This window comes from Mytilus trossulus, chromosome 10 (assembly GCF_036588685.1).
Source record: "Mytilus trossulus isolate FHL-02 chromosome 10, PNRI_Mtr1.1.1.hap1, whole genome shotgun sequence".
NCBI lineage: Eukaryota > Metazoa > Mollusca > Bivalvia > Mytilida > Mytilidae > Mytilus > Mytilus trossulus.
Window position 1 is genome coordinate 5886978 of NC_086382.1, and position 19892 is coordinate 5906869.

Here is a 19892-nt window from a genome sequence, read left to right on the forward strand (position 1 = left end):
GTTTGAGGAAAGAGCCAAATGAATCCTCAATAATCAAAAATAGATTTTACATAGTGGGTAGAACGTTAAAACGGAGGAGTGAGTTTTTAGGGCGGGAGAAGAAATTGTTCACTCTTGAATGCTATCCTTTTCCCAAAGAACGCTGAATTAACTTCATGTTGGGTTTTTTTTAAGTTCGTGATTGGATTTTCCCAACCACCGTTCAATACGCCTGAAGTCCGTGCAAATGTATAGCCGACTGGTGTGTTCAAAATGCAAACGGAAAAAAATATAGGTACTGACTGAAAGCATCAAGTGCATGAAAGTAGATAATTCGCAATTTGTATTCAGTTGGAAACAGGTAATATATATCGTTCATTTGTAAGAATGTTTAAAAAAAAAAAAAAAAAAACCACACACACACATCGTTCGCGTTCTTAGCTCTCTCTCTCTCTCTCTCTCTCTCTCTCTCTCTCAAAATACTTGACAGGGTCGGAAAGAGTCTTTCATTCTTTTGGATAGAAAAATTGAACTGTTCAGTAAAAAATTCTTGGCAGCGGTGGGATTCGAACCCACGCCTCAATGAGACTGGTGCCTAAAACCAGCGCCTTAGACCGCTCGGCCACGCTACCTTACGACTTTTCTGCTGATATTTTATGTATTTGTCAACTGGCTTCGTAAAAAAAAGAATGTCGGTTTGTTTAGTTTGCCCTATACGGTTCTAGTGGGAAGTGTTCAAGTGAGAATTGAGGCGTAGGGAGTAAAAGAAAGTGAGACGAAATGAATGGCCCATGTTCAACTTCATTTGGAACAATTTTGAGTAATCATATAAAACGTCCATTTTGCAGATGAAAAAAAGGTTAGAAATGAGGAAAAATTTCCTCAAATCCTAAAATGCGCCAATTACGAATTTAATTAAAATCCAAAAGGACAAGTTATTCAGTTATAATGTTTTCCGTACCTTAGACGATGGTTAACTATTAAAATTAGCCGGAATGTTGTCATGTCAGGTTGGCCGAGTGGTCTAAGGCGCCAGACTCAAGGTTAATACCTTCCCATTCGTGGGAATGAGTGTTCTGGTCCACTTATGTGGGCGTGGGTTCGAATCCCACATCTGACACCATATATTTTTGATCACTTTCTACACTTCATTTGTAACATGGTTTCATGAAATGGTCTTTTGCCAATTTGTTTACGGTTAAACCTTTAGTGTATAGAAAAAGCTATTACGAAAGAAAAAACCCTCATATGCGACATTTATGTTGTTAATATTCTTTCTTGTCCAAATCAGAGTGTCATAATTTAGTAAGGTTATCAATTGCTGAACGATCAGTGGATTGAAAATAGCTTATGTAAACTCAGTTTGAGGAAAGAGCCAAATGAATCCTCAATAATCAAAAATAGATTTTACATAGTGGGTAGAACGTTAAAACGGAGGAGTGAGTTTTTAGGGCGGGAGAAGAAATTGTTCACTCTTGAATGCTATCCTTTTCCCAAAGAACGCTGAATTAACTTCATGTTGGGTTTTTTTTAAGTTCGTGATTGGATTTTCCCAACCACCGTTCAATACGCCTGAAGTCCGTGCAAATGTATAGCCGACTGGTGTGTTCAAAATGCAAACGGAAAAAAATATAGGTACTGACTGAAAGCATCAAGTGCATGAAAGTAGATAATTCGCAATTTGTATTCAGTTGGAAACAGGTAATATATATCGTTCATTTGTAAGAATGTTTAAAAAAAAAAAAAAAAAAACCACACACACACATCGTTCGCGTTCTTAGCTCTCTCTCTCTCTCTCTCTCTCTCTCTCTCAAAATACTTGACAGGGTCGGAAAGAGTCTTTCATTCTTTTGGATAGAAAAATTGAACTGTTCAGTAAAAAATTCTTGGCAGCGGTGGGATTCGAACCCACGCCTCAATGAGACTGGTGCCTAAAACCAGCGCCTTAGACCGCTCGGCCACGCTACCTTACGACTTTTCTGCTGATATTTTATGTATTTGTCAACTGGCTTCGTAAAAAAAAGAATGTCGGTTTGTTTAGTTTGCCCTATACGGTTCTAGTGGGAAGTGTTCAAGTGAGAATTGAGGCTTAGGGAGTAAAAGAAAGTGAGACGAAATGAATGGCCCATGTTCAACTTCATTTGGAACAATTTTGAGTAATCATATAAAACGTCCATTTTGCAGATGAAAAAAAGGTTAGAAATGAGGAAAAATTTCCTCAAATCCTAAAATGCGCCAATTACGAATTTAATTAAAATCCAAAAGGACAAGTTATTCAGTTATAATGTTTTCCGTACCTTAGACGATGGTTAACTATTAAAATTAGCCGGAATGTTGTCATGTCAGGTTGGCCGAGTGGTCTAAGGCGCCAGACTCAAGGTTAATACCTTCCCATTCGTGGGAATGAGTGTTCTGGTCCACTTATGTGGGCGTGGGTTCGAATCCCACATCTGACACCATATATTTTTGATCACTTTCTACACTTCATTTGTAACATGGTTTCATGAAATGGTCTTTTGCCAATTTGTTTACGGTTAAACCTTTAGTGTATAGAAAAAGCTATTACGAAAGAAAAAACCCTCATATGCGACATTTATGTTGTTAATATTCTTTCTTGTCCAAATCAGAGTGTCATAATTTAGTAAGGTTATCAATTGCTGAACGATCAGTGGATTGAAAATAGCTTATGTAAACTCAGTTTGAGGAAAGAGCCAAATGAATCCTCAATAATCAAAAATAGATTTTACATAGTGGGTAGAACGTTAAAACGGAGGAGTGAGTTTTTAGGGCGGGAGAAGAAATTGTTCACTCTTGAATGCTATCCTTTTCCCAAAGAACGCTGAATTAACTTCATGTTGGGTTTTTTTTAAGTTCGTGATTGGATTTTCCCAACCACCGTTCAATACGCCTGAAGTCCGTGCAAATGTATAGCCGACTGGTGTGTTCAAAATGCAAACGGAAAAAAATATAGGTACTGACTGAAAGCATCAAGTGCATGAAAGTAGATAATTCGCAATTTGTATTCAGTTGGAAACAGGTAATATATATCGTTCATTTGTAAGAATGTTTAAAAAAAAAAAAAAAAAAACCACACACACACATCGTTCGCGTTCTTAGCTCTCTCTCTCTCTCTCTCTCTCTCTCTCTCAAAATACTTGACAGGGTCGGAAAGAGTCTTTCATTCTTTTGGATAGAAAAATTGAACTGTTCAGTAAAAAATTCTTGGCAGCGGTGGGATTCGAACCCACGCCTCAATGAGACTGGTGCCTAAAACCAGCGCCTTAGACCGCTCGGCCACGCTACCTTACGACTTTTCTGCTGATATTTTATGTATTTGTCAACTGGCTTCGTAAAAAAAAGAATGTCGGTTTGTTTAGTTTGCCCTATACGGTTCTAGTGGGAAGTGTTCAAGTGAGAATTGAGGCTTAGGGAGTAAAAGAAAGTGAGACGAAATGAATGGCCCATGTTCAACTTCATTTGGAACAATTTTGAGTAATCATATAAAACGTCCATTTTGCAGATGAAAAAAAGGTTAGAAATGAGGAAAAATTTCCTCAAATCCTAAAATGCGCCAATTACGAATTTAATTAAAATCCAAAAGGACAAGTTATTCAGTTATAATGTTTTCCGTACCTTAGACGATGGTTAACTATTAAAATTAGCCGGAATGTTGTCATGTCAGGTTGGCCGAGTGGTCTAAGGCGCCAGACTCAAGGTTAATACCTTCCCATTCGTGGGAATGAGTGTTCTGGTCCACTTATGTGGGCGTGGGTTCGAATCCCACATCTGACACCATATATTTTTGATCACTTTCTACACTTCATTTGTAACATGGTTTCATGAAATGGTCTTTTGCCAATTTGTTTACGGTTAAACCTTTAGTGTATAGAAAAAGCTATTACGAAAGAAAAAACCCTCATATGCGACATTTATGTTGTTAATATTCTTTCTTGTCCAAATCAGAGTGTCATAATTTAGTAAGGTTATCAATTGCTGAACGATCAGTGGATTGAAAATAGCTTATGTAAACTCAGTTTGAGGAAAGAGCCAAATGAATCCTCAATAATCAAAAATAGATTTTACATAGTGGGTAGAACGTTAAAACGGAGGAGTGAGTTTTTAGGGCGGGAGAAGAAATTGTTCACTCTTGAATGCTATCCTTTTCCCAAAGAACGCTGAATTAACTTCATGTTGGGTTTTTTTTAAGTTCGTGATTGGATTTTCCCAACCACCGTTCAATACGCCTGAAGTCCGTGCAAATGTATAGCCGACTGGTGTGTTCAAAATGCAAACGGAAAAAAATATAGGTACTGACTGAAAGCATCAAGTGCATGAAAGTAGATAATTCGCAATTTGTATTCAGTTGGAAACAGGTAATATATATCGTTCATTTGTAAGAATGTTTAAAAAAAAAAAAAAAAAAAACCACACACACACATCGTTCGCGTTCTTAGCTCTCTCTCTCTCTCTCTCTCTCTCTCTCTCAAAATACTTGACAGGGTCGGAAAGAGTCTTTCATTCTTTTGGATAGAAAAATTGAACTGTTCAGTAAAAAATTCTTGGCAGCGGTGGGATTCGAACCCACGCCTCAATGAGACTGGTGCCTAAAACCAGCGCCTTAGACCGCTCGGCCACGCTACCTTACGACTTTTCTGCTGATATTTTATGTATTTGTCAACTGGCTTCGTAAAAAAAAGAATGTCGGTTTGTTTAGTTTGCCCTATACGGTTCTAGTGGGAAGTGTTCAAGTGAGAATTGAGGCTTAGGGAGTAAAAGAAAGTGAGACGAAATGAATGGCCCATGTTCAACTTCATTTGGAACAATTTTGAGTAATCATATAAAACGTCCATTTTGCAGATGAAAAAAAGGTTAGAAATGAGGAAAAATTTCCTCAAATCCTAAAATGCGCCAATTACGAATTTAATTAAAATCCAAAAGGACAAGTTATTCAGTTATAATGTTTTCCGTACCTTAGACGATGGTTAACTATTAAAATTAGCCGGAATGTTGTCATGTCAGGTTGGCCGAGTGGTCTAAGGCGCCAGACTCAAGGTTAATACCTTCCCATTCGTGGGAATGAGTGTTCTGGTCCACTTATGTGGGCGTGGGTTCGAATCCCACATCTGACACCATATATTTTTGATCACTTTCTACACTTCATTTGTAACATGGTTTCATGAAATGGTCTTTTGCCAATTTGTTTACGGTTAAACCTTTAGTGTATAGAAAAAGCTATTACGAAAGAAAAAACCCTCATATGCGACATTTATGTTGTTAATATTCTTTCTTGTCCAAATCAGAGTGTCATAATTTAGTAAGGTTATCAATTGCTGAACGATCAGTGGATTGAAAATAGCTTATGTAAACTCAGTTTGAGGAAAGAGCCAAATGAATCCTCAATAATCAAAAATAGATTTTACATAGTGGGTAGAACGTTAAAACGGAGGAGTGAGTTTTTAGGGCGGGAGAAGAAATTGTTCACTCTTGAATGCTATCCTTTTCCCAAAGAACGCTGAATTAACTTCATGTTGGTTTTTTTTTAAGTTCGTGATTGGATTTTCCCAACCACCGTTCAATACGCCTGAAGTCCGTGCAAATGTATAGCCGACTGGTGTGTTCAAAATGCAAACGGAAAAAAATATAGGTACTGACTGAAAGCATCAAGTGCATGAAAGTAGATAATTCGCAATTTGTATTCAGTTGGAAACAGGTAATATATATCGTTCATTTGTAAGAATGTTTAAAAAAAAAAAAAAAAAAACCACACACACACATCGTTCGCGTTCTTAGCTCTCTCTCTCTCTCTCTCTCTCTCTCTCTCAAAATACTTGACAGGGTCGGAAAGAGTCTTTCATTCTTTTGGATAGAAAAATTGAACTGTTCAGTAAAAAATTCTTGGCAGCGGTGGGATTCGTACCCACGCCTCAATGAGACTGGTGCCTAAAACCAGCGCCTTAGACCGCTCGGCCACGCTACCTTACGACTTTTCTGCTGATATTTTATGTATTTGTCAACTGGCTTCGTAAAAAAAAGAATGTCGGTTTGTTTAGTTTGCCCTATACGGTTCTAGTGGGAAGTGTTCAAGTGAGAATTGAGGCTTAGGGAGTAAAAGAAAGTGAGACGAAATGAATGGCCCATGTTCAACTTCATTTGGAACAATTTTGAGTAATCATATAAAACGTCCATTTTGCAGATGAAAAAAAGGTTAGAAATGAGGAAAAATTTCCTCAAATCCTAAAATGCGCCAATTACGAATTTAATTAAAATCCAAAAGGACAAGTTATTCAGTTATAATGTTTTCCGTACCTTAGACGATGGTTAACTATTAAAATTAGCCGGAATGTTGTCATGTCAGGTTGGCCGAGTGGTCTAAGGCGCCAGACTCAAGGTTAATACCTTCCCATTCGTGGGAATGAGTGTTCTGGTCCACTTATGTGGGCGTGGGTTCGAATCCCACATCTGACACCATATATTTTTGATCACTTTCTACACTTCATTTGTAACATGGTTTCATGAAATGGTCTTTTGCCAATTTGTTTACGGTTAAACCTTTAGTGTATAGAAAAAGCTATTACGAAAGAAAAAACCCTCATATGCGACATTTATGTTGTTAATATTCTTTCTTGTCCAAATCAGAGTGTCATAATTTAGTAAGGTTATCAATTGCTGAACGATCAGTGGATTGAAAATAGCTTATGTAAACTCAGTTTGAGGAAAGAGCCAAATGAATCCTCAATAATCAAAAATAGATTTTACATAGTGGGTAGAACGTTAAAACGGAGGAGTGAGTTTTTAGGGCGGGAGAAGAAATTGTTCACTCTTGAATGCTATCCTTTTCCCAAAGAACGCTGAATTAACTTCATGTTGGTTTTTTTTTAAGTTCGTGATTGGATTTTCCCAACCACCGTTCAATACGCCTGAAGTCCGTGCAAATGTATAGCCGACTGGTGTGTTCAAAATGCAAACGGAAAAAAATATAGGTACTGACTGAAAGCATCAAGTGCATGAAAGTAGATAATTCGCAATTTGTATTCAGTTGGAAACAGGTAATATATATCGTTCATTTGTAAGAATGTTTAAAAAAAAAAAAAAAAAAACCACACACACACATCGTTCGCGTTCTTAGCTCTCTCTCTCTCTCTCTCTCTCTCTCTCTCAAAATACTTGACAGGGTCGGAAAGAGTCTTTCATTCTTTTGGATAGAAAAATTGAACTGTTCAGTAAAAAATTCTTGGCAGCGGTGGGATTCGAACCCACGCCTCAATGAGACTGGTGCCTAAAACCAGCGCCTTAGACCGCTCGGCCACGCTACCTTACGACTTTTCTGCTGATATTTTATGTATTTGTCAACTGGCTTCGTAAAAAAAAGAATGTCGGTTTGTTTAGTTTGCCCTATACGGTTCTAGTGGGAAGTGTTCAAGTGAGAATTGAGGCTTAGGGAGTAAAAGAAAGTGAGACGAAATGAATGGCCCATGTTCAACTTCATTTGGAACAATTTTGAGTAATCATATAAAACGTCCATTTTGCAGATGAAAAAAAGGTTAGAAATGAGGAAAAATTTCCTCAAATCCTAAAATGCGCCAATTACGAATTTAATTAAAATCCAAAAGGACAAGTTATTCAGTTATAATGTTTTCCGTACCTTAGACGATGGTTAACTATTAAAATTAGCCGGAATGTTGTCATGTCAGGTTGGCCGAGTGGTCTAAGGCGCCAGACTCAAGGTTAATACCTTCCCATTCGTGGGAATGAGTGTTCTGGTCCACTTATGTGGGCGTGGGTTCGAATCCCACATCTGACACCATATATTTTTGATCACTTTCTACACTTCATTTGTAACATGGTTTCATGAAATGGTCTTTTGCCAATTTGTTTACGGTTAAACCTTTAGTGTATAGAAAAAGCTATTACGAAAGAAAAAACCCTCATATGCGACATTTATGTTGTTAATATTCTTTCTTGTCCAAATCAGAGTGTCATAATTTAGTAAGGTTATCAATTGCTGAACGATCAGTGGATTGAAAATAGCTTATGTAAACTCAGTTTGAGGAAAGAGCCAAATGAATCCTCAATAATCAAAAATAGATTTTACATAGTGGGTAGAACGTTAAAACGGAGGAGTGAGTTTTTAGGGCGGGAGAAGAAATTGTTCACTCTTGAATGCTATCCTTTTCCCAAAGAACGCTGAATTAACTTCATGTTGGGTTTTTTTTAAGTTCGTGATTGGATTTTCCCAACCACCGTTCAATACGCCTGAAGTCCGTGCAAATGTATAGCCGACTGGTGTGTTCAAAATGCAAACGGAAAAAAATATAGGTACTGACTGAAAGCATCAAGTGCATGAAAGTAGATAATTCGCAATTTGTATTCAGTTGGAAACAGGTAATATATATCGTTCATTTGTAAGAATGTTTAAAAAAAAAAAAAAAAAAACCACACACACACATCGTTCGCGTTCTTAGCTCTCTCTCTCTCTCTCTCTCTCTCTCTCAAAATACTTGACAGGGTCGGAAAGAGTCTTTCATTCTTTTGGATAGAAAAATTGAACTGTTCAGTAAAAAATTCTTGGCAGCGGTGGGATTCGAACCCACGCCTCAATGAGACTGGTGCCTAAAACCAGCGCCTTAGACCGCTCGGCCACGCTACCTTACGACTTTTCTGCTGATATTTTATGTATTTGTCAACTGGCTTCGTAAAAAAAAGAATGTCGGTTTGTTTAGTTTGCCCTATACGGTTCTAGTGGGAAGTGTTCAAGTGAGAATTGAGGCTTAGGGAGTAAAAGAAAGTGAGACGAAATGAATGGCCCATGTTCAACTTCATTTGGAACAATTTTGAGTAATCATATAAAACGTCCATTTTGCAGATGAAAAAAAGGTTAGAAATGAGGAAAAATTTCCTCAAATCCTAAAATGCGCCAATTACGAATTTAATTAAAATCCAAAAGGACAAGTTATTCAGTTATAATGTTTTCCGTACCTTAGACGATGGTTAACTATTAAAATTAGCCGGAATGTTGTCATGTCAGGTTGGCCGAGTGGTCTAAGGCGCCAGACTCAAGGTTAATACCTTCCCTTCCCATTCGTGGGAATGAGTGTTCTGGTCCACTTATGTGGGCGTGGGTTCGAATCCCACATCTGACACCATATATTTTTGATCACTTTCTACACTTCATTTGTAACATGGTTTCATGAAATGGTCTTTTGCCAATTTGTTTACGGTTAAACCTTTAGTGTATAGAAAAAGCTATTACGAAAGAAAAAACCCTCATATGCGACATTTATGTTGTTAATATTCTTTCTTGTCCAAATCAGAGTGTCATAATTTAGTAAGGTTATCAATTGCTGAACGATCAGTGGATTGAAAATAGCTTATGTAAACTCAGTTTGAGGAAAGAGCCAAATGAATCCTCAATAATCAAAAATAGATTTTACATAGTGGGTAGAACGTTAAAACGGAGGAGTGAGTTTTTAGGGCGGGAGAAGAAATTGTTCACTCTTGAATGCTATCCTTTTCCCAAAGAACGCTGAATTAACTTCATGTTGGGTTTTTTTTAAGTTCGTGATTGGATTTTCCCAACCACCGTTCAATACGCCTGAAGTCCGTGCAAATGTATAGCCGACTGGTGTGTTCAAAATGCAAACGGAAAAAAATATAGGTACTGACTGAAAGCATCAAGTGCATGAAAGTAGATAATTCGCAATTTGTATTCAGTTGGAAACAGGTAATATATATCGTTCATTTGTAAGAATGTTTAAAAAAAAAAAAAAAAAAACCACACACACACATCGTTCGCGTTCTTAGCTCTCTCTCTCTCTCTCTCTCTCTCTCTCTCTCAAAATACTTGACAGGGTCGGAAAGAGTCTTTCATTCTTTTGGATAGAAAAATTGAACTGTTCAGTAAAAAATTCTTGGCAGCGGTGGGATTCGAACCCACGCCTCAATGAGACTGGTGCCTAAAACCAGCGCCTTAGACCGCTCGGCCACGCTACCTTACGACTTTTCTGCTGATATTTTATGTATTTGTCAACTGGCTTCGTAAAAAAAAGAATGTCGGTTTGTTTAGTTTGCCCTATACGGTTCTAGTGGGAAGTGTTCAAGTGAGAATTGAGGCTTAGGGAGTAAAAGAAAGTGAGACGAAATGAATGGCCCATGTTCAACTTCATTTGGAACAATTTTGAGTAATCATATAAAACGTCCATTTTGCAGATGAAAAAAAGGTTAGAAATGAGGAAAAATTTCCTCAAATCCTAAAATGCGCCAATTACGAATTTAATTAAAATCCAAAAGGACAAGTTATTCAGTTATAATGTTTTCCGTACCTTAGACGATGGTTAACTATTAAAATTAGCCGGAATGTTGTCATGTCAGGTTGGCCGAGTGGTCTAAGGCGCCAGACTCAAGGTTAATACCTTCCCATTCGTGGGAATGAGTGTTCTGGTCCACTTATGTGGGCGTGGGTTCGAATCCCACATCTGACACCATATATTTTTGATCACTTTCTACACTTCATTTGTAACATGGTTTCATGAAATGGTCTTTTGCCAATTTGTTTACGGTTAAACCTTTAGTGTATAGAAAAAGCTATTACGAAAGAAAAAACCCTCATATGCGACATTTATGTTGTTAATATTCTTTCTTGTCCAAATCAGAGTGTCATAATTTAGTAAGGTTATCAATTGCTGAACGATCAGTGGATTGAAAATAGCTTATGTAAACTCAGTTTGAGGAAAGAGCCAAATGAATCCTCAATAATCAAAAATAGATTTTACATAGTGGGTAGAACGTTAAAACGGAGGAGTGAGTTTTTAGGGCGGGAGAAGAAATTGTTCACTCTTGAATGCTATCCTTTTCCCAAAGAACGCTGAATTAACTTCATGTTGGGTTTTTTTTAAGTTCGTGATTGGATTTTCCCAACCACCGTTCAATACGCCTGAAGTCCGTGCAAATGTATAGCCGACTGGTGTGTTCAAAATGCAAACGGAAAAAAATATAGGTACTGACTGAAAGCATCAAGTGCATGAAAGTAGATAATTCGCAATTTGTATTCAGTTGGAAACAGGTAATATATATCGTTCATTTGTAAGAATGTTTAAAAAAAAAAAAAAAAAAACCACACACACACATCGTTCGCGTTCTTAGCTCTCTCTCTCTCTCTCTCTCTCTCTCTCAAAATACTTGACAGGGTCGGAAAGAGTCTTTCATTCTTTTGGATAGAAAAATTGAACTGTTCAGTAAAAAATTCTTGGCAGCGGTGGGATTCGAACCCACGCCTCAATGAGACTGGTGCCTAAAACCAGCGCCTTAGACCGCTCGGCCACGCTACCTTACGACTTTTCTGCTGATATTTTATGTATGTCAACTGGCTTCGTAAAAAAAAGAATGTCGGTTTGTTTAGTTTGCCCTATACGGTTCTAGTGGGAAGTGTTCAAGTGAGAATTGAGGCTTAGGGAGTAAAAGAAAGTGAGACGAAATGAATGGCCCATGTTCAACTTCATTTGGAACAATTTTGAGTAATCATATAAAACGTCCATTTTGCAGATGAAAAAAAGGTTAGAAATGAGGAAAAATTTCCTCAAATCCTAAAATGCGCCAATTACGAATTTAATTAAAATCCAAAAGGACAAGTTATTCAGTTATAATGTTTTCCGTACCTTAGACGATGGTTAACTATTAAAATTAGCCGGAATGTTGTCATGTCAGGTTGGCCGAGTGGTCTAAGGCGCCAGACTCAAGGTTAATACCTTCCCATTCGTGGGAATGAGTGTTCTGGTCCACTTATGTGGGCGTGGGTTCGAATCCCACATCTGACACCATATATTTTTGATCACTTTCTACACTTCATTTGTAACATGGTTTCATGAAATGGTCTTTTGCCAATTTGTTTACGGTTAAACCTTTAGTGTATAGAAAAAGCTATTACGAAAGAAAAAACCCTCATATGCGACATTTATGTTGTTAATATTCTTTCTTGTCCAAATCAGAGTGTCATAATTTAGTAAGGTTATCAATTGCTGAACGATCAGTGGATTGAAAATAGCTTATGTAAACTCAGTTTGAGGAAAGAGCCAAATGAATCCTCAATAATCAAAAATAGATTTTACATAGTGGGTAGAACGTTAAAACGGAGGAGTGAGTTTTTAGGGCGGGAGAAGAAATTGTTCACTCTTGAATGCTATCCTTTTCCCAAAGAACGCTGAATTAACTTCATGTTGGGTTTTTTTTAAGTTCGTGATTGGATTTTCCCAACCACCGTTCAATACGCCTGAAGTCCGTGCAAATGTATAGCCGACTGGTGTGTTCAAAATGCAAACGGAAAAAAATATAGGTACTGACTGAAAGCATCAAGTGCATGAAAGTAGATAATTCGCAATTTGTATTCAGTTGGAAACAGGTAATATATATCGTTCATTTGTAAGAATGTTTAAAAAAAAAAAAAAAAAAAACCACACACACACATCGTTCGCGTTCTTAGCTCTCTCTCTCTCTCTCTCTCTCTCTCTCTCAAAATACTTGACAGGGTCGGAAAGAGTCTTTCATTCTTTTGGATAGAAAAATTGAACTGTTCAGTAAAAAATTCTTGGCAGCGGTGGGATTCGAACCCACGCCTCAATGAGACTGGTGCCTAAAACCAGCGCCTTAGACCGCTCGGCCACGCTACCTTACGACTTTTCTGCTGATATTTTATGTATTTGTCAACTGGCTTCGTAAAAAAAAGAATGTCGGTTTGTTTAGTTTGCCCTATACGGTTCTAGTGGGAAGTGTTCAAGTGAGAATTGAGGCTTAGGGAGTAAAAGAAAGTGAGACGAAATGAATGGCCCATGTTCAACTTCATTTGGAACAATTTTGAGTAATCATATAAAACGTCCATTTTGCAGATGAAAAAAAGGTTAGAAATGAGGAAAAATTTCCTCAAATCCTAAAATGCGCCAATTACGAATTTAATTAAAATCCAAAAGGACAAGTTATTCAGTTATAATGTTTTCCGTACCTTAGACGATGGTTAACTATTAAAATTAGCCGGAATGTTGTCATGTCAGGTTGGCCGAGTGGTCTAAGGCGCCAGACTCAAGGTTAATACCTTCCCATTCGTGGGAATGAGTGTTCTGGTCCACTTATGTGGGCGTGGGTTCGAATCCCACATCTGACACCATATATTTTTGATCACTTTCTACACTTCATTTGTAACATGGTTTCATGAAATGGTCTTTTGCCAATTTGTTTACGGTTAAACCTTTAGTGTATAGAAAAAGCTATTACGAAAGAAAAAACCCTCATATGCGACATTTATGTTGTTAATATTCTTTCTTGTCCAAATCAGAGTGTCATAATTTAGTAAGGTTATCAATTGCTGAACGATCAGTGGATTGAAAATAGCTTATGTAAACTCAGTTTGAGGAAAGAGCCAAATGAATCCTCAATAATCAAAAATAGATTTTACATAGTGGGTAGAACGTTAAAACGGAGGAGTGAGTTTTTAGGGCGGGAGAAGAAATTGTTCACTCTTGAATGCTATCCTTTTCCCAAAGAACGCTGAATTAACTTCATGTTGGGTTTTTTTTAAGTTCGTGATTGGATTTTCCCAACCACCGTTCAATACGCCTGAAGTCCGTGCAAATGTATAGCCGACTGGTGTGTTCAAAATGCAAACGGAAAAAAATATAGGTACTGACTGAAAGCATCAAGTGCATGAAAGTAGATAATTCGCAATTTGTATTCAGTTGGAAACAGGTAATATATATCGTTCATTTGTAAGAATGTTTAAAAAAAAAAAAAAAAAAAACCACACACACACATCGTTCGCGTTCTTAGCTCTCTCTCTCTCTCTCTCTCTCTCTCTCAAAATACTTGACAGGGTCGGAAAGAGTCTTTCATTCTTTTGGATAGAAAAATTGAACTGTTCAGTAAAAAATTCTTGGCAGCGGTGGGATTCGAACCCACGCCTCAATGAGACTGGTGCCTAAAACCAGCGCCTTAGACCGCTCGGCCACGCTACCTTACGACTTTTCTGCTGATATTTTATGTATTTGTCAACTGGCTTCGTAAAAAAAAGAATGTCGGTTTGTTTAGTTTGCCCTATACGGTTCTAGTGGGAAGTGTTCAAGTGAGAATTGAGGCTTAGGGAGTAAAAGAAAGTGAGACGAAATGAATGGCCCATGTTCAACTTCATTTGGAACAATTTTGAGTAATCATATAAAACGTCCATTTTGCAGATGAAAAAAAGGTTAGAAATGAGGAAAAATTTCCTCAAATCCTAAAATGCGCCAATTACGAATTTAATTAAAATCCAAAAGGACAAGTTATTCAGTTATAATGTTTTCCGTACCTTAGACGATGGTTAACTATTAAAATTAGCCGGAATGTTGTCATGTCAGGTTGGCCGAGTGGTCTAAGGCGCCAGACTCAAGGTTAATACCTTCCCATTCGTGGGAATGAGTGTTCTGGTCCACTTATGTGGGCGTGGGTTCGAATCCCACATCTGACACCATATATTTTTGATCACTTTCTACACTTCATTTGTAACATGGTTTCATGAAATGGTCTTTTGCCAATTTGTTTACGGTTAAACCTTTAGTGTATAGAAAAAGCTATTACGAAAGAAAAAACCCTCATATGCGACATTTATGTTGTTAATATTCTTTCTTGTCCAAATCAGAGTGTCATAATTTAGTAAGGTTATCAATTGCTGAACGATCAGTGGATTGAAAATAGCTTATGTAAACTCAGTTTGAGGAAAGAGCCAAATGAATCCTCAATAATCAAAAATAGATTTTACATAGTGGGTAGAACGTTAAAACGGAGGAGTGAGTTTTTAGGGCGGGAGAAGAAATTGTTCACTCTTGAATGCTATCCTTTTCCCAAAGAACGCTGAATTAACTTCATGTTGGGTTTTTTTTAAGTTCGTGATTGGATTTTCCCAACCACCGTTCAATACGCCTGAAGTCCGTGCAAATGTATAGCCGACTGGTGTGTTCAAAATGCAAACGGAAAAAAATATAGGTACTGACTGAAAGCATCAAGTGCATGAAAGTAGATAATTCGCAATTTGTATTCAGTTGGAAACAGGTAATATATATCGTTCATTTGTAAGAATGTTTAAAAAAAAAAAAAAAAAAAACCACACACACACATCGTTCGCGTTCTTAGCTCTCTCTCTCTCTCTCTCTCTCTCTCTCAAAATACTTGACAGGGTCGGAAAGAGTCTTTCATTCTTTTGGATAGAAAAATTGAACTGTTCAGTAAAAAATTCTTGGCAGCGGTGGGATTCGAACCCACGCCTCAATGAGACTGGTGCCTAAAACCAGCGCCTTAGACCGCTCGGCCACGCTACCTTACGACTTTTCTGCTGATATTTTATGTATTTGTCAACTGGCTTCGTAAAAAAAAGAATGTCGGTTTGTTTAGTTTGCCCTATACGGTTCTAGTGGGAAGTGTTCAAGTGAGAATTGAGGCTTAGGGAGTAAAAGAAAGTGAGACGAAATGAATGGCCCATGTTCAACTTCATTTGGAACAATTTTGAGTAATCATATAAAACGTCCATTTTGCAGATGAAAAAAAGGTTAGAAATGAGGAAAAATTTCCTCAAATCCTAAAATGCGCCAATTACGAATTTAATTAAAATCCAAAAGGACAAGTTATTCAGTTATAATGTTTTCCGTACCTTAGACGATGGTTAACTATTAAAATTAGCCGGAATGTTGTCATGTCAGGTTGGCCGAGTGGTCTAAGGCGCCAGACTCAAGGTTAATACCTTCCCATTCGTGGGAATGAGTGTTCTGGTCCACTTATGTGGGCGTGGGTTCGAATCCCACATCTGACACCATATATTTTTGATCACTTTCTACACTTCATTTGTAACATGGTTTCATGAAATGGTCTTTTGCCAATTTGTTTACGGTTAAACCTTTAGTGTATAGAAAAAGCTATTACGAAAGAAAAAACCCTCATATGCGACATTTATGTTGTTAATATTCTTTCTTGTCCAAATCAGAGTGTCATAATTTAGTAAGGTTATCAATTGCTGAACGATCAGTGGATTGAAAATAGCTTATGTAAACTCAGTTTGAGGAAAGAGCCAAATGAATCCTCAATAATCAAAAATAGATTTTACATAGTGGGTAGAACGTTAAAACGGAGGAGTGAGTTTTTAGGGCGGGAGAAGAAATTGTTCACTCTTGAATGCTATCCTTTTCCCAAAGAACGCTGAATTAACTTCATGTTGGGTTTTTTTTAAGTTCGTGATTGGATTTTCCCAACCACCGTTCAATACGCCTGAAGTCCGTGCAAATGTATAGCCGACTGGTGTGTTCAAAATGCAAACGGAAAAAAATATAGGTACTGACTGAAAGCATCAAGTGCATGAAAGTAGATAATTCGCAATTTGTATTCAGTTGGAAACAGGTAATATATATCGTTCATTTGTAAGAATGTTTAAAAAAAAAAAAAAAAAAAACCACACACACACATCGTTCGCGTTCTTAGCTCTCTCTCTCTCTCTCTCTCTCTCTCAAAATACTTGACAGGGTCGGAAAGAGTCTTTCATTCTTTTGGATAGAAAAATTGAACTGTTCAGTAAAAAATTCTTGGCAGCGGTGGGATTCGAACCCACGCCTCAATGAGACTGGTGCCTAAAACCAGCGCCTTAGACCGCTCGGCCACGCTACCTTACGACTTTTCTGCTGATATTTTATGTATTTGTCAACTGGCTTCGTAAAAAAAAGAATGTCGGTTTGTTTAGTTTGCCCTATACGGTTCTAGTGGGAAGTGTTCAAGTGAGAATTGAGGCTTAGGGAGTAAAAGAAAGTGAGACGAAATGAATGGCCCATGTTCAACTTCATTTGGAACAATTTTGAGTAATCATATAAAACGTCCATTTTGCAGATGAAAAAAAGGTTAGAAATGAGGAAAAATTTCCTCAAATCCTAAAATGCGCCAATTACGAATTTAATTAAAATCCAAAAGGACAAGTTATTCAGTTATAATGTTTTCCGTACCTTAGACGATGGTTAACTATTAAAATTAGCCGGAATGTTGTCATGTCAGGTTGGCCGAGTGGTCTAAGGCGCCAGACTCAAGGTTAATACCTTCCCATTCGTGGGAATGAGTGTTCTGGTCCACTTATGTGGGCGTGGGTTCGAATCCCACATCTGACACCATATATTTTTGATCACTTTCTACACTTCATTTGTAACATGGTTTCATGAAATGGTCTTTTGCCAATTTGTTTACGGTTAAACCTTTAGTGTATAGAAAAAGCTATTACGAAAGAAAAAACCCTCATATGCGACATTTATGTTGTTAATATTCTTTCTTGTCCAAATCAGAGTGTCATAATTTAGTAAGGTTATCAATTGCTGAACGATCAGTGGATTGAAAATAGCTTATGTAAACTCAGTTTGAGGAAAGAGCCAAATGAATCCTCAATAATCAAAAATAGATTTTACATAGTGGGTAGAACGTTAAAACGGAGGAGTGAGTTTTTAGGGCGGGAGAAGAAATTGTTCACTCTTGAATGCTATCCTTTTCCCAAAGAACGCTGAATTAACTTCATGTTGGGTTTTTTTTAAGTTCGTGATTGGATTTTCCCAACCACCGTTCAATACGCCTGAAGTCCGTGCAAATGTATAGCCGACTGGTGTGTTCAAAATGCAAACGGAAAAAAATATAGGTACTGACTGAAAGCATCAAGTGCATGAAAGTAGATAATTCGCAATTTGTATTCAGTTGGAAACAGGTAATATATATCGTTCATTTGTAAGAATGTTTAAAAAAAAAAAAAAAAAAAACCACACACACACATCGTTCGCGTTCTTAGCTCTCTCTCTCTCTCTCTCTCTCTCTCTCAAAATACTTGACAGGGTCGGAAAGAGTCTTTCATTCTTTTGGATAGAAAAATTGAACTGTTCAGTAAAAAATTCTTGGCAGCGGTGGGATTCGAACCCACGCCTCAATGAGACTGGTGCCTAAAACCAGCGCCTTAGACCGCTCGGCCACGCTACCTTACGACTTTTCTGCTGATATTTTATGTATTTGTCAACTGGCTTCGTAAAAAAAAGAATGTCGGTTTGTTTAGTTTGCCCTATACGGTTCTAGTGGGAAGTGTTCAAGTGAGAATTGAGGCTTAGGGAGTAAAAGAAAGTGAGACGAAATGAATGGCCCATGTTCAACTTCATTTGGAACAATTTTGAGTAATCATATAAAACGTCCATTTTGCAGATGAAAAAAAGGTTAGAAATGAGGAAAAATTTCCTCAAATCCTAAAATGCGCCAATTACGAATTTAATTAAAATCCAAAAGGACAAGTTATTCAGTTATAATGTTTTCCGTACCTTAGACGATGGTTAACTATTAAAATTAGCCGGAATGTTGTCATGTCAGGTTGGCCGAGTGGTCTAAGGCGCCAGACTCAAGGTTAATACCTTCCCATTCGTGGGAATGAGTGTTCTGGTCCACTTATGTGGGCGTGGGTTCGAATCCCACATCTGACACCATATATTTTTGATCACTTTCTACACTTCATTTGTAACATGGTTTCATGAAATGGTCTTTTGCCAATTTGTTTACGGTTAAACCTTTAGTGTATAGAAAAAGCTATTACGAAAGAAAAAACCCTCATATGCGACATTTATGTTGTTAATATTCTTTCTTGTCCAAATCAGAGTGTCATAATTTAGTAAGGTTATCAATTGCTGAACGATCAGTGGATTGAAAATAGCTTATGTAAACTCAGTTTGAGGAAAGAGCCAAATGAATCCTCAATAATCAAAAATAGATTTTACATAGTGGGTAGAACGTTAAAACGGAGGAGTGAGTTTTTAGGGCGGGAGAAGAAATTGTTCACTCTTGAATGCTATCCTTTTCCCAAAGAACGCTGAATTAACTTCATGTTGGGTTTTTTTTAAGTTCGTGATTGGATTTTCCCAACCACCGTTCAATACGCCTGAAGTCCGTGCAAATGTATAGCCGACTGGTGTGTTCAAAATGCAAACGGAAAAAAATATAGGTACTGACTGAAAGCATCAAGTGCATGAAAGTAGATAATTCGCAATTTGTATTCAGTTGGAAACAGGTAATATATATCGTTCATTTGTAAGAATGTTTAAAAAAAAAAAAAAAAAAAACCACACACACACATCGTTCGCGTTCTTAGCTCTCTCTCTCTCTCTCTCTCTCTCTCTCAAAATACTTGACAGGGTCGGAAAGAGTCTTTCATTCTTTTGGATAGAAAAATTGAACTGTTCAGTAAAAAATTCTTGGCAGCGGTGGGATTCGAACCCACGCCTCAATGAGACTGGTGCCTAAAACCAGCGCCTTAGACCGCTCGGCCACGCTACCTTACGACTTTTCTGCTGATATTTTATGTATTTGTCAACTGGCTTCGTAAAAAAAAGAATGTCGGTTTGTTTAGTTTGCCCTATACGGTTCTAGTGGGAAGTGTTCAAGTGAGAATTGAGGCTTAGGGAGTAAAAGAAAGTGAGACGAAATGAATGGCCCATGTTCAACTTCATTTGGAACAATTTTGAGTAATCATATAAAACGTCCATTTTGCAGATGAAAAAAAGGTTAGAAATGAGGAAAAATTTCCTCAAATCCTAAAATGCGCCAATTACGAATTTAATTAAAATCCAAAAGGACAAGTTATTCAGTTATAATGTTTTCCGTACCTTAGACGATGGTTAACTATTAAAATTAGCCGGAATGTTGTCATGTCAGGTTGGCCGAGTGGTCTAAGGCGCCAGACTCAAGGTTAATACCTTCCCATTCGTGGGAATGAGTGTTCTGGTCCACTTATGTGGGCGTGGGTTCGAATCCCACATCTGACACCATATATTTTTGATCACTTTCTACACTTCATTTGTAACATGGTTTCATGAAATGGTCTTTTGCCAATTTGTTTACGGTTAAACCTTTAGTGT

At 37.5% G+C, this 19892-nt stretch overlaps 30 non-coding genes across 30 annotated transcripts; 15 read left to right on the forward strand and 15 right to left on the reverse strand.

Annotated features, from left to right (window-relative positions):
* Positions 1–530: 530 nt before the first annotated feature.
* On the reverse strand, positions 531–611 carry Trnal-uag (transfer RNA leucine (anticodon UAG)). The gene has a single exon. It is a non-coding gene; the product is annotated as a tRNA-Leu (tRNA).
* A 373-nt stretch (positions 612–984) lies between these two features.
* Positions 985–1099, forward strand: Trnal-caa (transfer RNA leucine (anticodon CAA)). The gene is made up of 2 exons: positions 985–1022; positions 1054–1099. It is a non-coding gene; the product is annotated as a tRNA-Leu (tRNA).
* A 767-nt stretch (positions 1100–1866) lies between these two features.
* Positions 1867–1947, reverse strand: Trnal-uag (transfer RNA leucine (anticodon UAG)). The gene has a single exon. It is a non-coding gene; the product is annotated as a tRNA-Leu (tRNA).
* Positions 1948–2320: 373 nt separating this feature from the next.
* Trnal-caa (transfer RNA leucine (anticodon CAA)) lies at positions 2321–2435 on the forward strand. Its single transcript has 2 exons — positions 2321–2358; positions 2390–2435. It is a non-coding gene; the product is annotated as a tRNA-Leu (tRNA).
* A 767-nt stretch (positions 2436–3202) lies between these two features.
* Trnal-uag (transfer RNA leucine (anticodon UAG)) lies at positions 3203–3283 on the reverse strand. Its single transcript has one exon. It is a non-coding gene; the product is annotated as a tRNA-Leu (tRNA).
* Positions 3284–3656: 373 nt separating this feature from the next.
* Trnal-caa (transfer RNA leucine (anticodon CAA)) lies at positions 3657–3771 on the forward strand. The gene is made up of 2 exons: positions 3657–3694; positions 3726–3771. It is a non-coding gene; the product is annotated as a tRNA-Leu (tRNA).
* Positions 3772–4539: 768 nt separating this feature from the next.
* Positions 4540–4620, reverse strand: Trnal-uag (transfer RNA leucine (anticodon UAG)). Its single transcript has one exon. It is a non-coding gene; the product is annotated as a tRNA-Leu (tRNA).
* A 373-nt stretch (positions 4621–4993) lies between these two features.
* On the forward strand, positions 4994–5108 carry Trnal-caa (transfer RNA leucine (anticodon CAA)). Its single transcript has 2 exons — positions 4994–5031; positions 5063–5108. It is a non-coding gene; the product is annotated as a tRNA-Leu (tRNA).
* A 767-nt stretch (positions 5109–5875) lies between these two features.
* Positions 5876–5956, reverse strand: Trnal-uag (transfer RNA leucine (anticodon UAG)). The gene has a single exon. It is a non-coding gene; the product is annotated as a tRNA-Leu (tRNA).
* A 373-nt stretch (positions 5957–6329) lies between these two features.
* On the forward strand, positions 6330–6444 carry Trnal-caa (transfer RNA leucine (anticodon CAA)). The gene is made up of 2 exons: positions 6330–6367; positions 6399–6444. It is a non-coding gene; the product is annotated as a tRNA-Leu (tRNA).
* A 767-nt stretch (positions 6445–7211) lies between these two features.
* Trnal-uag (transfer RNA leucine (anticodon UAG)) lies at positions 7212–7292 on the reverse strand. The gene has a single exon. It is a non-coding gene; the product is annotated as a tRNA-Leu (tRNA).
* A 373-nt stretch (positions 7293–7665) lies between these two features.
* On the forward strand, positions 7666–7780 carry Trnal-caa (transfer RNA leucine (anticodon CAA)). The gene is made up of 2 exons: positions 7666–7703; positions 7735–7780. It is a non-coding gene; the product is annotated as a tRNA-Leu (tRNA).
* Positions 7781–8545: 765 nt separating this feature from the next.
* On the reverse strand, positions 8546–8626 carry Trnal-uag (transfer RNA leucine (anticodon UAG)). The gene has a single exon. It is a non-coding gene; the product is annotated as a tRNA-Leu (tRNA).
* A 373-nt stretch (positions 8627–8999) lies between these two features.
* Positions 9000–9119, forward strand: Trnal-caa (transfer RNA leucine (anticodon CAA)). Its single transcript has 2 exons — positions 9000–9037; positions 9074–9119. It is a non-coding gene; the product is annotated as a tRNA-Leu (tRNA).
* Positions 9120–9888: 769 nt separating this feature from the next.
* Positions 9889–9969, reverse strand: Trnal-uag (transfer RNA leucine (anticodon UAG)). Its single transcript has one exon. It is a non-coding gene; the product is annotated as a tRNA-Leu (tRNA).
* Positions 9970–10342: 373 nt separating this feature from the next.
* On the forward strand, positions 10343–10457 carry Trnal-caa (transfer RNA leucine (anticodon CAA)). Its single transcript has 2 exons — positions 10343–10380; positions 10412–10457. It is a non-coding gene; the product is annotated as a tRNA-Leu (tRNA).
* Positions 10458–11222: 765 nt separating this feature from the next.
* On the reverse strand, positions 11223–11303 carry Trnal-uag (transfer RNA leucine (anticodon UAG)). The gene has a single exon. It is a non-coding gene; the product is annotated as a tRNA-Leu (tRNA).
* A 371-nt stretch (positions 11304–11674) lies between these two features.
* Trnal-caa (transfer RNA leucine (anticodon CAA)) lies at positions 11675–11789 on the forward strand. Its single transcript has 2 exons — positions 11675–11712; positions 11744–11789. It is a non-coding gene; the product is annotated as a tRNA-Leu (tRNA).
* A 768-nt stretch (positions 11790–12557) lies between these two features.
* Positions 12558–12638, reverse strand: Trnal-uag (transfer RNA leucine (anticodon UAG)). Its single transcript has one exon. It is a non-coding gene; the product is annotated as a tRNA-Leu (tRNA).
* A 373-nt stretch (positions 12639–13011) lies between these two features.
* Trnal-caa (transfer RNA leucine (anticodon CAA)) lies at positions 13012–13126 on the forward strand. The gene is made up of 2 exons: positions 13012–13049; positions 13081–13126. It is a non-coding gene; the product is annotated as a tRNA-Leu (tRNA).
* A 766-nt stretch (positions 13127–13892) lies between these two features.
* Positions 13893–13973, reverse strand: Trnal-uag (transfer RNA leucine (anticodon UAG)). Its single transcript has one exon. It is a non-coding gene; the product is annotated as a tRNA-Leu (tRNA).
* Positions 13974–14346: 373 nt separating this feature from the next.
* Trnal-caa (transfer RNA leucine (anticodon CAA)) lies at positions 14347–14461 on the forward strand. Its single transcript has 2 exons — positions 14347–14384; positions 14416–14461. It is a non-coding gene; the product is annotated as a tRNA-Leu (tRNA).
* A 766-nt stretch (positions 14462–15227) lies between these two features.
* Trnal-uag (transfer RNA leucine (anticodon UAG)) lies at positions 15228–15308 on the reverse strand. Its single transcript has one exon. It is a non-coding gene; the product is annotated as a tRNA-Leu (tRNA).
* Positions 15309–15681: 373 nt separating this feature from the next.
* On the forward strand, positions 15682–15796 carry Trnal-caa (transfer RNA leucine (anticodon CAA)). The gene is made up of 2 exons: positions 15682–15719; positions 15751–15796. It is a non-coding gene; the product is annotated as a tRNA-Leu (tRNA).
* Positions 15797–16560: 764 nt separating this feature from the next.
* Trnal-uag (transfer RNA leucine (anticodon UAG)) lies at positions 16561–16641 on the reverse strand. Its single transcript has one exon. It is a non-coding gene; the product is annotated as a tRNA-Leu (tRNA).
* Positions 16642–17014: 373 nt separating this feature from the next.
* Positions 17015–17129, forward strand: Trnal-caa (transfer RNA leucine (anticodon CAA)). Its single transcript has 2 exons — positions 17015–17052; positions 17084–17129. It is a non-coding gene; the product is annotated as a tRNA-Leu (tRNA).
* A 766-nt stretch (positions 17130–17895) lies between these two features.
* Positions 17896–17976, reverse strand: Trnal-uag (transfer RNA leucine (anticodon UAG)). Its single transcript has one exon. It is a non-coding gene; the product is annotated as a tRNA-Leu (tRNA).
* Positions 17977–18349: 373 nt separating this feature from the next.
* On the forward strand, positions 18350–18464 carry Trnal-caa (transfer RNA leucine (anticodon CAA)). Its single transcript has 2 exons — positions 18350–18387; positions 18419–18464. It is a non-coding gene; the product is annotated as a tRNA-Leu (tRNA).
* A 766-nt stretch (positions 18465–19230) lies between these two features.
* On the reverse strand, positions 19231–19311 carry Trnal-uag (transfer RNA leucine (anticodon UAG)). Its single transcript has one exon. It is a non-coding gene; the product is annotated as a tRNA-Leu (tRNA).
* A 373-nt stretch (positions 19312–19684) lies between these two features.
* Trnal-caa (transfer RNA leucine (anticodon CAA)) lies at positions 19685–19799 on the forward strand. Its single transcript has 2 exons — positions 19685–19722; positions 19754–19799. It is a non-coding gene; the product is annotated as a tRNA-Leu (tRNA).
* The last annotated feature ends 93 nt before the right edge of the window (positions 19800–19892 follow it).